General features: G+C 44.4%; 1 long non-coding RNA gene across 3 annotated transcripts; it reads right to left on the bottom strand.

The window, feature by feature from the left end:
• Window positions 1-663: 663 nt before the first annotated feature.
• Window positions 664-12,428, bottom strand: LOC121569767. 3 transcript variants are annotated; one of them, XR_006001382.1, is made up of 4 exons: window positions 12,312-12,428; window positions 9,069-9,193; window positions 1,297-1,404; window positions 664-963 (listed from the first exon to the last, which is right to left on the bottom strand). It is a non-coding gene; the product is annotated as an uncharacterized LOC121569767 (long non-coding RNA). The 3 variants fall into 3 exon arrangements; XR_006001383.2 differs by lacking the exon at window positions 12,312-12,428 and adding an exon at window positions 11,336-11,350; XR_006001381.2 differs by lacking the exon at window positions 12,312-12,428 and having other exon boundaries at window positions 9,069-9,235.
• Window positions 12,429-15,488: the final 3,060 nt, after the last annotated feature.

Here is a 15,488-nt window from a genome sequence, read left to right as displayed (position 1 = left end):
GCTGATGTAGGATCATGTCCCCCCCAATCTTATTCATTAGGCTCTAAAAGGCTAAACTGGTCCTAGATCAGCACTCCTGAGAAGCTTTATAAATAGGGGCCCTGGTCTGCAACAGGTCATTATGTATCCAAAAGGTCTAAAAACCCAAAGCCCAATTCAGAACATGAAACTGTAGAGACGGGTTAGCTGACAACGTCAGGAAAACGATGCACACGCTTCAATGGGGCAGAAGTCTGTGTGTTGTGACTCTGGATGGTCAGATAGCAACTATGACAAGAAGCTGCCATGTGGGGAATCGTCGGTGGCTCGTTTCAGCTAGTTTAGCTTGTTCTTGATACCATGGTCTTGTTTTGAGGTGTTTTAACTGATGTCACGTCTATGCTAATATGTCTAAAATTCACTTGCTAGCTAACCAACAACTGTAACGATGTATGAGAGACAAGTGCTCATTGATTTATGTTTTCAATAAACATTGGAGATGAAACATAGTTTACATGTTGTCAACAATCTAAGCCAACCCAGTCTGTTTTGCCCCATATATTCGCACGCGTCGGTTTTGTTGCTAAACAACCAACCCGTCTATTGAGGTTACAAAACTGTTAAAAGAACCCAGAATGACATTTCACATTACATTCTAAAAGAGAAGCGAAGCAAGAGGCAAAATGTTATACCAATTTCTTTTAGACTTTATTATTCCAGTTAAATGTTTGCATCTCAAGTGGACAATTTACATAAAACCCATAGGCTCTCCGGAATTGTCTACAAATGGATGTACTCAGCCACGGTGGGAGCAGAGCAGGGGTACAAATTGGAAGACACCATTTAAGCTTAATGGGGGGTTGGGGAGGAAGGTAAGAGGTGGATGGTTTCTGCCAGGCGCCGAACCCCGCCCGTATCATTCAGCCCAGTGCTTGTTGTGCAGAAGGGAATGCTGGGAAACGTGGAGGACTCAGTGCAGTGGACCTGGAGAGAGTGAGTGAGAGAAAGTGTGCAGGAACAGAAAAGAGAGAGGAGGTAGAGAGAGAGGAGGTAGAGAGAAGTAGAGCGAATTAGTTTCAGTCATATTGGCTTAACATCTACCTCCCTGGCTAGAGTAGATAGACTGGCTGGCCATTGGGTTGTTTACACCATAAGCCAGGTCCTGCATGCTATTCAATTCACATTCCATGAGTGTGCCCCAATAGTCAGCTAAGCATTTCCTATGGCATTACAGAAAGTCCATTACTGGACAAAGAAAGGTTGGCTTTAGTAGTTAGGAGCCGTATCAGGACACAGCACCCCTGAATGTGAACTTACATTTCCTGTGAGTCTAGCTCCTCCTATCCTCACGACGCCTCTGCTGCACTCTTCACACAGGCTGCAAACGCCTCCATCAGATCCTTACAGTCACCGCCCTCCTTCACACTGCAGAGAGAACACAACCACATGGTCTGACCTTTGATCCTCTCCTCCAATGCTAGTATCAGTTTGACAGCCATGGAGCCAATAGAGATCTTTGAAGCATGTAGATAGGTCGGCCATCGAGCTCAGCACCAAATGATCCCTGTCAACTCAACTAAAGATGTTTAGGCATCAAGCTGTCAAGCCGTCAGCCCTGAAGTGTCCTAGTCCTACCCTGACTGAACATCAGATATAGTTTGAGCTTTTCTAAAATTATGTTGCCATTCCTCATATTGACCCAAGTCAGACTGGTCATACAGACAGACACTGCCCTCACTAAAGGAGTGGACTGGTTACATAGGTAGAGAGTTTTGGCAGACTGGTCACTAGAGAGGACAGGGAGGGGAGGGGGGTTGAGGGAGATTATTTCAGGAACTCAGCACCAAACAGCGGGCAGACACTGACACAACGCATTAGGGTGATGGGGCGAAAGGGAGCGAGGGAAGAGAGGAGGATGGGGATAAACCCATCTGTGAGGGAGGGCGGACATCAGGGAGAGTGAGTGATTGCGTGACAACGCAAAATGGATGACGAAAAGACCAGGTAGGAGGGCAAGAGTCAGAGATGGCAGGAGGGGATGGATTGACTGACATGACTGTCTGCAACCCCACAATACCTCACCATTCTCCAGGGGGCATTTCCGGGTGCAACCCCCTTGGCTCCATGCCCCCCCCCCCATCCCCATCCCCTTGTAGCTGGGCTGATCTCTATGATGTAACTCACAGCTGGTCTCTGCAGATTAAAAAAGGTTTATGCAATTAGGGGGGGGTGGGGGGGGGATGACCCAACAGCAGCATAGAGGACCTGGCCCTGAGGCTTTGTGACCAGATAATCCATCCACCATAAACATCCCCTGCTTTTACCACAGAGGGAAAGTGCTAAAAGACATAGATATGACTGGACCAAACCTACTATGAGAAGCGGGGGGGGGGGATAACCCAAAACAGGCAGCCATTTTAATAATCAAATAACATTGAACTGTAATGGAGGAAGGTAAAGAGGGATGGATAGAAACACATTCATTCTGCCACTATAGGAGCGACACAGGGTCTGGGTGCCCAGGGCCTCGTAAACCAACCGAACCAGTTAGGCTTTGTTATGTAATGAACAGAACAGAACTCCCCTGTTTGTCCATCTTCAGCTCCACACAAACACGAATGGGGGAATCCTTTGTGAATTAACCAAGGGGATAACTTTGGGAGTTTGAATATACATAAAAAATATTAGTTTCAGGTTAACATTTTGGGATTGAGTGATCAACATGCAAGAGTCATCTGCCGCGGAGTGTTACCTCTGGGCGTCAGAGAGGTTGCAGAGGCAGCGAAATGACGACATCACCGTGAGAGCGGTCACATAACATAAGGGGGTGGGGGGCATCACTCACATTACGGCACCACCGCCACGTTGGCATGGCAATGGGCAACGACCACTTTATGGCGCATTTTAGGGCGCATCACAGAGCAAGTTAAAGAGGGTAGGATAGGGTGGCAAGGGTTTGTATGGGAGGAGGATGACTGGTGGAAACACTGCCTTTACAATCAGGAAATTAAGATGTGAATTATTTAGGGCTGTCGGCCAGCCACTAGTGGTACGTGGGTCAGCGGTTTGTTTACCCGCAATTGCTAATAACCCACTCGCAACTGCCTGACTACATGTGATAAAGTGAAAATTAGGATTCGTTTTTGCCCAATTAGGATATGTTTAGGCTATTTGTTAGTCATCTTGTCTATAATTAGATACATGCACCTTCTCTTCTGTCATTATATGTTGCCCTAGAAGACTAAATAAATCCTTGCTCACCAGAATGTCATAAATCGATAGAATGAATGCTTCAATATAGTTGACATTGTTAAAGTTCTGTCATCTCTGAGTCTTTCACAGAGCAAAGACGTTTAGGGACATGGGAGAAAATGCACAAAAAAAAAAAAAGAAAAAAAAAGGAAAACATAGCGCTAAATCTCCAAATCACATCAGTTTGACCGGTTGTAAGGAAATAAACTGAACAAAAATATAAATGCAACAGTTTCAACGATTTTACTGAGTTACAGTTCATATGAGGAAATCAGTCAATTGAAATAAATTCATTAGGCCCTAATCTATGGATTTCCCGACTGGGAATACAGATATGCATCTGTTGGTTAAAGATACCTTTAAAAATAAATGGGCCTCACAATGGGCCTCAGGATCTCATTGCGGTATTTTTGTGCATTCAAATTGCCAATCAATAAAATGCAATTGTGTTCGTTGTTCGTAGCATATGCCTGCCCATACCATAACCCCACCGCCACCATGGGGCACTCTGTTCACAATGTTGACATCAGTAAACCGCTCGCCCACACAACGCCATACACATGGTCTGCGTTTGTGAGGCATCAATTCTCTGCCAACAGCTCTGATGGACATTCCTGCAGTCGGCATGCCAATTGCACGCTCCCTCAAAACTTGAGACATCTGTGGCATTGTGTTGTGTGACAAAATTGCACATTTTAGAGTGGCCTTTTATTGTCCCCAGCACAAGGTGTACCTGTGTAATGATCATGCGGTTTAATCAGCTTCTCGGGACCAACACCAACACTTTATATGTTGCGTTTATATTTATGTTCAGTGTAGAAAGCTGTGAAAACAACCCAACATGTTTCTGATAAGATTTCAGTTTGGCTTGGATGCATATTTTATGTGGTTGAAATACTAATCAGCTTTTATGATGCTGATAAAGACAGCATCTCTACAGACGTTATCTAACGCATTCTCTCAAGATGCTAAAATAAATAATCATATTTCTCCACTCCTGTTCTCGAGTCAAATTTTAGCCTACATTTGGTGTACCATTTTACTGCAAGAAATGCTTCATTCTGCAGGAGTTAATATTAAGGCTATGTAAGAGGTTATAGACCTACAGTCAGTGTCCAGATTTCAGTTTCCATTTAACCCATCTGAACAGTAGGCTTCAGTTCCCTTGACGTGCCATAGGCCTATTTGAAGTCCCCATCTTGTGAATGCCAAATTTGTATAGCGCCTCACAATCAAACATCATCCGCTTTTACCACTTCACCAAATCTTTCCCTTGTTAGTGCCCTAAAGGAACACCTGCTCAATTCTGATTATCAATCAAGTTTGCAGCACACAGACAAAAAACATTGGTTTGGAGTATTAAATATAATATGGTCAACAGTATAATCTGAATTGGGCTTGAATAGAGAGTGCAAACTGTATATAGAACGTATATAACTAGGCTGTCCTAATGGAGAATAAGGGAAGCATGGAAAATGGCATCAGAGGCGGGCACCATCCAAATCAAATGTTATTTGTCACATGCGCCGAATACAACAGGTGTAGACCTTACTGTGAAATGCATTCTTACAAGCCCTTAACCAACAATGCAGTTAAGAAAAATGAGAGTTAAGAAAATATTTACTAAATAAACTAAAGTACAAAATAAAAATTTAAGAGCAACAATAAAATAACAATAACGAGACTATATACACAGGGTCAATGTGCGGGGTACAAGTTAGTCGAGGTAATATGTATATGTAGGTAGGGGTAAAGTGACTATGCATAGATAATAAACAGCGAGGAGCTGTAGTCCATAATAGTTTGCAAGCCCTGCCACATCCGACGAGCGTCGGAGCCGGTGTAGTAGGATTCAATCTTAGTCCTGTATTGACGTTTTGCCTGTGCCAGACCAGCACACTAGAGAAAAGAGAGTAGGGACACGGAGCCAATGTGTAACTCTGTGTTGTTGTTGTTTTTATCACACTGCTTTGCCTTATCTTGGCCAGGTCGCAGTTGTAAATGAGAACTTGTTCTCAACTGGCTTACCTGGTTAAATAAAAAAATAAAAACAACATCATCCAGCTTGTGAGCAGCACCCAACATTTAAACATCTTTGAAGTTCCTCCCGAGTGGCGCAGTGGTCTAAGGCACTGCATCGCAGTGCTAGCTGTGCCACTAGAGATCCTGGTTCGAATCCAGGCTCTGTCAAAGCCGGCTGCGACTGGGAGACCCATGGGGCGGCGCACAATTGGCCCAGCGTCGTCCAGGGTAGGGGAGGGAATGGCCGGCAGGGATGTAGCTCAGTTGGTAGAGCATGGCATTTGCAACGCCAGGGTTGTGGGTTCGTTTCCCACGGGGGGCCAGTATGAAAAATAAAACAATTATGTATGCACTCACTAACTGTAAGTCGCTCTGGATAAGAGCGTCTGCTAAATGACTAAAATGTAAGTTGGTTACTGGACCTGTCTGAGTGGGGAAATAAAAGTGACCTAAAGTCACTACACTGTGAAGAGTTCAATGGCATTGGGATGCCTGCGAGTGAACAACTATGGAGGGAACTAAGAGAAGGCCTACAATGACAGGGATATCATTCTAGGACCAATACAAACATTGACTGAGTCTCAAATGGCACCCTATTCCCTATATTGTGTGATCACTGGGCTCTGGTCAAAAGTAGTGCACTAAATAGGGAATAGGATGTAATTTGAGACAGAGCCATTATCTATGGAGCAGGAGGAAAAGAAAGATCAAAGCTATGATCAAAATAAAGAAAATAACTGCGAATGACTTGGTTGGTTTCCAGTTGGAGCCCTGTTGTAGCTATGGGGTCTCAAATTGCACTGCATTCCATCCAAGTAAACCACACTTTCAATCAAGCAGAGCAAGCACATGCATGTCTACATACAAGCCGGGGGCCAGGGTCTGTGTGGAAGGCTTACAAGTTACACAGTTAGGGAAGACTACCAAAGTTACCACAGAACCTAATTTCAAAGTACACAGCAGGACCCACACAGGTAGTACACATGGTGCTTGCCTACGGAGCTGTGAGGGGAACGGCACCTCCTTACCTTCAGGCTCTGATCAGACCCTACACCCAAACGAGGGCACTACGTTCATCCACCTCTGGCCTGCTAGCTCCCCTACCTCTACGGAAGCACAGTTCCCGCTCAGCCCAGTCAAAGCTATTCGCTGCTCTGGCACCCCAATGGTGGAACAAGCTCCCCCACGACAGCGGAGTCACTGACCACCTTCCGGAGACACTTGAAACCCTACCTCTTTAAGGAATACCTGAAATAGTATAAAGTAATCCTTCTTCCCCCACACATGTATTTTTTTTTTCTTTTTTAAAGGTGGTTGTCCCACTGGCTATCATAAGTTGAATGCACCAATTTGTAAGTCGCTCTGGATAAGAGCGTCTGCTAAATGATGTAAATGTAAATGTAGTAGACATCTGTAACGTGGTTAATATTAATATTTAAAGAGGCAGTTAGTTATCAGAGTCATACATTGACATGTATAATCTATACGTCTCCATGTCCTGACTACGAGATACGCTACATACCGCTGTTAACAGGGGCGTCTGTAAGGCACACACAAATGCCTTGTTACAGGTTCAAAGGTCAGTCAACGCAGGTTCTAGAACGTTAAGGCCGGGGCCACAAACTGAGCTCAAAGTACTTTCCAGAGGAGTTGTTTGGCCCAATACCAAACTGACCCCTAGACCCTAAGGCCTGTGTACTTGTGGATATCTGAGGATTAGACAGGTGTAATCAACAACATTACATTTGTTTGAGTTTGAAGGCGTCAAGGTGACCCTTCAACTAATCCATGTCTTTCTTGGTGACATGTCAGGGCAGGCCAAGCCAGCCAAGATGGCCGCAGTCAGCTGTGCATCATGTGAGGCCATTTAAAAATATATATGTTTTCAGGTTCCAAGGCAAGTCGTCACCATGATCATGATCTATGACCATAGGATAGGACATGGTATCCTGGACGTTTACACACCAACCCATGCATGACTATTTAGGATTCAAGAGTGGAGCTATAAATACATCGTCCTGGTATACATTACTCAGTCAGCCCTTTGGTACAGCTAGCTACGCTGCCTTCAGCAGGTCCACTGCCATCACGTGGACCATGTTACAGGATACAGTATCATTTGGGCCCGTCAATGACAAACCCCAAGGACCATGAGGTTAACAGTAGAACCCTGGCCTGTAGGTTAACAGTAGAACCCTGGCCTGTAGGTTAACAGTAGAACCCTGGCCTGTAGGATAACGGTAGAACCCTGGCCTGTAGGATAACGGTACAACCCTGGCTTGTAGGTTAACAAAGTGTCCTGAAAAGTTTCACCAAAACAGCACAGGGCCTTTGACTAATTTTCAAAGTAGATGTTATTTACTGTTGCATAGACCAAAGTGCTGTACATTGTAAAAAAAATAACAATACAAAAATCATTCACAATAAGTACCCTAGACCCAAGTGTTGAGAAACCTTCATCTAGTTTCTAATGCAACATTGACAAGTTATAAAAGTATAAATGCTGAGGTAAAGGGCACATGATGCACAGTGAACTATAATAGAGGCCTACAACGTGCATCAACACGACACTCCATTCATAAAAAGGTGCCCTACCACAAACATAGGAACTTCATTCAATGACATTCAATTCACCATGGCTCACGACCGTTATAGGCCCACTTAAAATGTTACTAAAACAAAACTTTACAACCAGCAGCCAACCTAACTCATCCCTACCTTGCCCTGCAGCCTACCACCCCCTAAACCCTGCATCCTTATCTCATCACTCACACCCATTGGTCTGGACTTATCTGGCCTATACAGCCTGGGACACTCCAGGGCCAAGCTTAGCCTAGCTCCAACCCCTGCAACAACACATCAAAATACAACACCAAGGGTCAAAATCCATCTCGGTTTTGGTGAAATATCAATGTGAATATTGACAGAGTTGAAAACCGCTGAGGGCTAGAGTAGACACATTACATCAGCCATCGAACCGGGCTTTGACATTGCACTGTCATTGAGCCCTCACACACAACCCCACCATCCAGGTTTCCTGTGTCTACGCATTTCTAGAGATAAAACCCACAACAATCTCACTCTGCACTAATCTTGCGGAGGGAGGTTGGAGTGAGGACAGAGGAGGGGGGAACATTAAGGGTGTCCATCTTGCATTTCAAGGTATTTGATGTGTCATTTTTTGTGCACACAGGTCGGGACAATTAAATCAGTGAGTTAGCGACTTAGCGCTGGCTAACGCTCACTCAGCGCTGTTGGCACAGCAAGGCCAGGGAAGCTGAGCGGGGACAGACATGGCGACATAACGAGGGAGGTTGGGAGCGGGAGAGAACATGATGTAGGCAAATTCCCTGCCTTCAATCATGCGTGTGTGAGAGAGACCGCCGTGCTTTGACCCCAAGACCCCTACGTGCGTACCCCCCCAATCTGCCAAGACAGTTTAAATTCAGTTACATTTTGAAAATGTGATTCTTCCATCACCATGCACTGCACTACTCAACTGCTCCACCATTTTATCATGGCGCAACACAAGGATGCCACACGACATCAACTCACTATGCACCGCTATAGCCTACCTCCAAACCTGCAAACAACGGGGGAGGGAATTCCACTAGCCACTTAAAATAAACACAACTCAACACTGAAATCCACTTGGAGACACTGGGAACTTCCAAGTGAAAAGCACTAGAAGCACTGCGGCTTTGCCATGTCCATCCAACGAGTTGGAAGCCGTGGATGGGCATCCTGGAGACGTTGGTCCCGGTGGCAATGGCGGACACAAACAGAGAACCACATCCATCCGGACAGACACTCACCATTTGTCCAGGTCTGCCTTGATGCTTGCACATGCGGCAGGGACGGGGGCCTCATCGGGAGCAGCGGTCTCGGAGTCCGACATGTCTGTAGAGTTGCTGTTTGTGTGAGTGTCTCCTCTCTATGCCTGTGGGTTGCGTGTGCCAGAGAGAGAGGAAGAAAGTGAGAGGAGAGAGCAGAGGAGCGTGTTAGTGGGAGGGGCAAGTGAACACATGAGGGGAGGGAGGGGAGAAAATGTGACAGGGCAGAACACATGTGAAAATAAGGGTCGGCTCAGTGACCCAGACCAAGTTCATAGGGAAAATAAATAGAGTGGAGAAGGGGTCAATAGACTAAAAATGACACTTCAAATACCATGAAATGCCAGATGGATACCCTTAATGTTCACATAGGCCTACAACTCATTCACCAACGTGGCAAGTGGCAACCTATACCAACAACCATCTATTAAAGCAGTGGACGAAGCAAAACTGACATTACTTTTGTGCGCACCTCGCCACAGATGCGCATGTTTCGGGGCCCGTGCGTGCACACGAAGATGGAGTGCTGAGCGCAGCAGAAGGTAAACATTTTTAAATCCATCAAAGCAAAACGATCCCCGCACGACCTATGGACGAGTGCCACCTATTGGCCTGTTCAAGAAATGACGCACTGTAGTAATGCGTAAAAAGGTCACCCCAAATAATGATGGAAAACGCATGCATCCGTTGGAAAGCAAAGCACGAGTCCTACAACTAGCCTATAGCTAAACTTAAAGCAATTTTTTCAAAACAGGAAGATTTTAACTACTATTCAGTAGTCCATAAAGGAGTTTAAAAATCAAACATGTTTAGGCTACGGAATGGGCGCATTTGAGTGGTAAGGCGAAAGCAACCGACTGTAGACAAAAGTCTAGGAGTAAAGTCAGGGAGGTGCATGTGCGACATCCGAAAGTCAGACACTAATGTGTTTTTCGAACAGCAAGGCTCAGATCAACATGACAGTTTTGCCATTGTTTATAAAAAAATATATACATATAATTTCGAAATAACCATGGCTCCAACCCCCATTTCACACACTCACAAACTCAATTAATATGCGTGTACTTATACAATCAATGACAGAGAGAGACTAAAATATCACATTCATTTGTATATAGGCTACATGAAGTTGGTTCCTGTTTCAGTCATGTCTTTGGTCACATTCGTGTCAAACAAACATCCTAATGATTGGTTGAAAATAGAGCCTCCCACAATGCAGGCGATGGCTGCAGGACGAAGTTGGTGAAGAGCAAGCCCAGAAACTTGCAGTTAAATTGTCATGACCTTTGATCACATGATTTCTGTTAAACTCATGCAGTCCAAACGTAGGCGCAAGTAGGAAATGTTTTAAAACCCCATAATGCAACACACTTAAAGGCGGTGACCAACGATGGTCCCCCGAGCTGACAAAAGTGATCCGCTCGAACGCGCCACTTTACTCGGCAAAGGCTGCAGTGTCAGTGAGGCCCTTGCATGGACAGGTCCATAGGATTCTCAAGGGCACGGACATACAACGGTCATACAAGTCGTTACCTTCAAAGGCTACCGGCAGAAGTCAGTGCCATAGGTTGATAAACAACCATAAACGTTTTTTAAGGAACAGTAAAGAAACCAAACCATTATCTCCCCAACCATAAACAGTTACGAACACTTATTTAATACTACTCCAGCCTGGCCAAGGTTGCGCAATAAATCCAGATAATTAGCCTATATCAAAGTAGACTACACATAGGGGGCTACGGAAATTAATTTAAGTTCAAACTCGGTTGTAAACTTTGTTTGATAAAACTGTGGCTCGAAGGCAATTAATTCAAACACCCTACTTAAATGTTACACTCCAAGGAGTGTAGAAACACCATTTTTGCACGGTGTGTGCTAAGCAAAAACCACAATCGTTTTAACAATATACAGGCTAATTGCATTGGCTCCATAAGGGCTACTACACAATTCGAAACGCATATTTAATAAATTTACTGTCAAGAATTGCCATTTTGGCAGCTGCCATTGCGAGCGGTCACATCAAACAAAAGTCTAATCACAGGAATGTGGCACATGGATAAATGAATAGGCCCAGCGTGCAGCACAGGTAACTTTTTACAAACAGTCCACATAGTCAGAAATGCGAAACATTCGAGACTCAAAAACAAAGAATGCTGAATAAATCCCGAGTCTAGGGCCTACTTATGCATATTTCAGTAAAACAGCTCAAAACCCAAACATTTTCCAACCGTTCATCCACGATATTTTACCTGATCCCCCGTAGTCAATATTAACAAACGCTATCGGCTTTGCTTTATAGGCTACCTGACCGCGACCCTTGCATCCCCCCCAACAGACCAGCAACCAATTACAAGGGGTCTATGACTCGAGTCTGGTAAACGTAGTCTTTTGGACATAGCCTACAGCCATAGGCCTAATACTATACCATGTTCTGTACTGTGCATAATGCTTTTATAAGAAAGCATGGACATTTAACGCCCAATAAGTGAAGTTGCATGCAAAAAATACTGAATACTGAAGAGAAAACCTAACAACCATGGTGAGATAGCCCAACGGTGTTCTTATACCATCTTTGCCGACGCCCCCTTCACCCAACCACCTTCCCTCCTTCTCCCATAGAGAAGCCTCGGATGTCCATTAATAGCTCCTATAGATTCATATTCATGGGAAAAACACCACGAGAGGCTTAACTCTAGATCTAATTAAATTACCATTAAATGCCACCCAATTACTTTGTCCTGCAGTGGGATTGGATTTGACTGGAATGAACTGGAACTTTAGTTCAATGCATAACTGGAACAGGAACACAAATGTACAAAAAGCAGTAGGCTTACACTACACATAGCAGCAGTACACATGCCAGACCCTCTTGACATGAGAGTTACATGTACATAGCCTATGTTTGAATCAATGAGAACATTTTGTAGCCTAAGCTTTTACAAAACATACAAAAACTTGGTAGAAGTTAGCACATGGCTGTTAAAGTGTATGCCCAGGGCATCTTTTCTTTTGCATATGTAAGCTATAGCTGTTCTATCTCATGTTTCCCTATAATGAACTTAATATGTACATCCAAAGCCTTCTGCATGCCACAATGAGCAACATAGCAAGAACATTATATAGGCCAGAGACAAAGAGATCATTGTGGCACACAATAAAAGTATCCATTGTGCCAAAACTGATCCCAGAACAGCTTTAATCCTAATATAAAGTATTAAATCCTACCTATCAGTGCAGATGTCTGATCTTAGTCTTGTGTGACAGCGAGTGTATTGAGGAATCGCTATGCTGAGGCCTCCAAAAACGTTCAAAGGTTTCCTAAAGTTCTAGTGAATGTGATCCTATGGACAGAGGGGGCGTGTTGCATTTGAGTATGTGTGTGTGTGTGTGTCTGTACTACAGTAATGTATAGAGTGCCATAGAGGCCCTGGGGGAGGTAGTGGAATTTCCTTTACACAAACTTAGCAGAGCCAACCCGTTTCACTGGAGAGAGAGAGGCCGCACCAACCCCTTTTAGAAAGAGGGGGAGAGAGCAGAGGAGGGAGAAGGACAAAGAGAATATGCACAGAGAGAGAGTGGCTCTGCCAACCATTTTAGGTAAGAGAGAGTTGGGGGAAATTAGTTTTAAAAAAGCCTAGTAAAACGAGAGAGAGAGGCCCCATGGTGTCTCTCTCTCTCTCTCTCTCTCTCTCTCTCTCTCTCTCTCTCTCTCTCTCTCTCTCTCTCTCTCTCTCTCTCTCTCTCTCTCTCTCTCTCTCTCTCTCTCTCTCTCTCTCTCTCTCTCTCTCTCTCTCTCTCTCTCTCTCTCTCTCTCTCTCTCTCTCTCTCTCTCTCTCTCTCTCTCTCTCTCTCTCTCTCTCTCTCTCTCTCTCTCTCTCTCTCTCTCTCAGGCTTTATTGGCATGGGAAACATATGTTTACATTACCAAAGCAAGTGAAATAGATAATAAACAAAAGTGAAATAAACAATAAAAAATGAACATTAAACATTACACTCACGAAAGTTCCAAAAGAATAAAGACATTTCAAATGTGATATTATGTCTATATACAGTGTTGTAACGATGTGCAAATAGTCTCTCTCTCTCTATCTTTCTTTCTCTTTGTTGTCTCTTCACTCCCTCCCTCTAATCCTGTTGTTTTCCTCATATTTGTGGTTTCATCACTGGTTTGCATAAGATCAGGTAGGCCAACTCTTCCTCAGGCACCTACAGAGATCACATCTACCTGAGTCTATCATCCATAGCCACACCCCTGGACTGAACCCACATCCCCATTCCTCTACTTCACATCATATCAAGCCAGCACAGCACAAATACAGTCACAACTACAATTATTGTTTTAGTAACAGTAATCAGTGGAACATTTGGAGAGAAAAAAAAAAAAGAGGGTGAGGAGTTTTGTATTTTGTGTTACAGCAGTTGGTAAGGAAAGGTTTGTTAAGGAGAAAGCAAGAGAGAGATAGAAAGAGAGAGAGAGAAACGTTTGGGAGTAGTTCTGTGTTCAAGTAGGGGTTGGAAAGGAAATGGTTGGTAAGGAAAGGGTTGGTAAGGAGAGAGAGCCAGTTGGAGTTGCTAGACTCCAGGAGCACCTCTAAGGAGAAGGAAGTTACATTTAAAGTCAGATGTATAGCTCATATGAAGGGTGAGAGGAGGAGTGTTTCATGTGTGTGTGTCGTGTGTGTGTGTTAGTGTGTGTGTGTGTGTGTGTTAATGTGTTTGTTTGTGTGTGATAAGAAACAGCCACAGTGAAAGGAGAACGTAGGGGGAGGGTGTCAGCCAGCAGCAGAGGCACATGGGTAATCTATAGGGTGAACGACCATGCGGTGAGACCGGTTGTTCCACACAACTTATCTTTGTGTACTGAAAACCCATATATAGGGCCTTGTATTTATCCCATAAACACCACCCTGGAGAGCAACATGTAAATGATACACTGAATAGTCTACTCTAAACGCACACACGCACCATATAGACGCCTGCGCACACGCACAAAAGAACTAGGAACAAAGTCACATGCTTATACAGGGCACACACATAAAATAAAGCCATATACCTTAATTCACACACTATCATAGATAACACAAATAAACATACTTAGCTAGCATACATTCATTCTCATGCAAAACACACACACGCACGCATGCACACATACTGCTCTAGATTCATAAGGAGCAATGCTCTGGCTTGACAGCTTTCTAGGAGTTCTCATTTATTCCCCAATAAAGGCAGTATTATGGTTACCCTGGGAGACCAGAGACCATTTCTTGAGGACACAGTCGCTTTGGATAAAAGCGTCTGCTAAATGGCATATTATTATAAGTATAGCCCTAATACCAAACACATGAATTCTAGCCTGGGTCTCTCTCTGTCTGGAGAGAAGAGCAGCCTCTGCTGGCTCAACAAGGTGTAACAAACAGTCCTGCACAACTCAAGCACAGTCCATGCATAGGGCCACATTCTGACTTCTTTTATATGGGAAAGAGACAAAGATAAATATAATTTTTGCCTGTAGGTCGGATTCGAAACCCACACAGTATGTGTGTGCGCTAAAGGCAGCAGCCCTAACCGCTAGACCACCCCAGGCCACATGTAAATCATGTATTGAAGATCATGTATTGATGTCAATGAGTGATTGGGATGAAAATTCTAGACACATGCAAGGACCTTCAGTTAGGATTCGTCCCTGGGCTTAGAGCACTGAAACACATAGGTGGTGTATGGTTTCAGTTACAGTCCCAGCTAGCATATTTGGTTCCTTGGAAGTTGTGGGAAAATTTTGAAAAAGAATTGTGGGAACATATTGTAGCGACCCGCACAGACAGCTGTGTGTTATGTGTTAGGCTAGTAGATGGTTGTGTTGTACCTACCAGTACCCAGTGTTCGCGGGGTCCGACATGTCAATCAACCTGCTATCTGCCAATCACGGGAATGCCTGGAATGTTCTGATGCCGGGCATCCTGGCGGTTGGCGGAGTGGCGTGGAGGGGGGTTGGGCAGGGGGATGGAGCATTGGAAGTTAAGACCAGGTTTAGCCTTTGTTCTCTCTCTTTACGTCTGGGCTTCACAAGAGAAGGTCACGATTGGCTTGTGGGTTATCTTTCATTTATTTGGCGTGGGCTACGGCCAAACAGTAGCCTGTGTAAAGTTGGTTTAATAAACCGTCCATTCGTAAACTCATTCCTCTGTCTGGACAGTTGTTCTTTTATGATCTAGTCAGGTCATTACATTGGTGTCAGAAGTAAAAACGTTGATAAAAGTTAGCCAGCTAGCTAGCTGACTTCTGTGGCTAGCTACCGTAGGTGAGCAGGGGGTTGAAGATGCTTCGAGGGAATCCGAAAGTGAAGGTGGAGGTAGGGGACGATTATGGCCAAGGAGGTGCGTGTGCATGGACGTCGGGGGTTCT

Source organism: Coregonus clupeaformis, chromosome 7 (genome assembly GCF_020615455.1).
Source record: "Coregonus clupeaformis isolate EN_2021a chromosome 7, ASM2061545v1, whole genome shotgun sequence".
NCBI classification, from domain to species: Eukaryota; Metazoa; Chordata; class Actinopteri; order Salmoniformes; family Salmonidae; genus Coregonus; species Coregonus clupeaformis.
The sequence above is the reverse complement of the archived record's forward strand: the minus strand, read 5'-3'. Positions and strand labels throughout refer to the sequence as shown.